At 36.1% G+C, this 1,659-nt stretch overlaps 1 protein-coding gene across 2 annotated transcripts in view; it reads right to left on the bottom strand.

The window, feature by feature from the left end:
- Positions 1–204: 204 nt before the first annotated feature.
- LOC306882924 (ras-related protein Rab-28-like) overlaps positions 205–1,659 on the bottom strand; it is a 26,560-nt gene continuing 25,105 nt past the window's right edge. For both annotated transcript variants that reach the window (XM_079437928.1, XM_079437927.1), the window contains one exon: positions 205–1,659. This exon is cut by the window's right edge and continues 98 nt beyond it. The gene's annotated coding sequence lies outside the window, so the exon portion shown is untranslated.

Here is a 1,659-nt window from a genome sequence, read left to right as displayed (position 1 = left end):
CGCAATTACTCACTGGCATCACGTTTCACTAAATTACAGGCAGACATGTCAATGATATTAATATTGGACGATATTCCTGACCACATGTCTACATCCTCCTCCGCATTAATATATCTTCTGACCGTGGGATTTGGAAAAGACATATTTAACTTTTCCAGAGGAATGAATGAAGATGATGGAGAGCGAAGAGAAAAAACCAGACATCCATGTCAACATGTGTCCTGACATTTATTCCTAAACGGTACAACGCTCAACCTGGACAGGCTTGAGTTTACAAATACAGTCAGTATTTAAATAGAAATATTCAGAGGTCATATAATGAAAGTTCTCTAAGTAGAGGATCCCGTGGAAATGAAAACACTCAGACTCAACAAATCACTCAAATAGAGTTTACAGGCCGTCTCTGTGTGACTCCTGCTTTACTGCAGATTATTGCTCCAATATGATGCTCATAAACGTCAGATATCAGCCATAACACAGAGGACGAGGATTATATTCCCTCTGGATCTGACTAATTCAATTTAAAAAAGCATTAAAAAGGGGTAAATACTGTGTAAAACAAGCCATTATGAATTTGATGCTCAAGGTGAAGAGTTATATATATTGAAATGTGTCAGAAGGACTTTTATAAAACTACACCACCAGACTTTAATGTGTTTTAAAGAAGTCTCTTCTGCTCACCAAGCCTGCATTTATTTCATCCAAAGTACAGCAAAAACAGTAACATTTAGAAATATTTGTACTATTTAAAATAACTGTCTTCTATTTTAATGTATTTATTTCTGTGATTTCAAATCTGTATTTTCAGCATCATTGCATACATCAGTCACATGATCTTCAGAAATCATTCTAATATTCTGATTTACTGCTCAAGAAACTATTATTATTATTATCAATGTTGAAAACAGCTGAGTAGAATTTTTCAGGATTCTTTGAGGAATAGAAAGTTCAGAAAAACACTATATACACTATAATGTTACAAAAGATTTGTATTTCAGATAAATGCTGATCTTTGGATCTTTCTATTCATCAAAGAATCCTGAAAAAAAGTCCTCAACTGTGTTCAACATTGATAATAATCAGAAATGTTTGTTGAGCAGTAAATCAGTATATTATTATGATTTCTGAAGATCATGTGACACTGAAGACTGCAGTAATGATGCTGATTATACAGCTGCAGATCACAGAAATACATTACAGTTTAACACATATTCACACAGAAAACAGATATTTTAAATAGTAAAAATATTTCACAATATTGCTGCTTTAGCATTTGACTGGTAGTGTAGTTTCTCTCCTAACACACACACACACACACACACTCGTGCGTCTGCTCTATCCTCTGACCTCTGGAAGTCAGTTCTCCGTCGGTGCGAGCGAATTCTCCCGCAGATGTCAGATCTTGGCTCGTTCTCAGCTGAACAAACTCCATTCACACGTAACGCTCCTCTATAATGATCTGTCCTCCGTCGGTCTCGACTTACACAAGCAAAGATTTACAAGATAAAGCTCTGGTACTTGTACACATTAAAGATTCTACATAACACAACATATGTAATTGGCAAATGAACAAGGAAGGAAAGTATAAAGCAGAATGTGTGTGTCCGTGACGCTGAGTTCAGAGCCGTCTGCTTTCAGACGACAGACGCGAGCGAGACA

Source organism: Barbus barbus (assembly GCF_936440315.1).
Source record: "Barbus barbus genome assembly, chromosome: 17".
NCBI lineage: Eukaryota > Metazoa > Chordata > Actinopteri > Cypriniformes > Cyprinidae > Barbus > Barbus barbus.
This window is presented reverse-complemented; position numbering and strand designations above follow the sequence as displayed.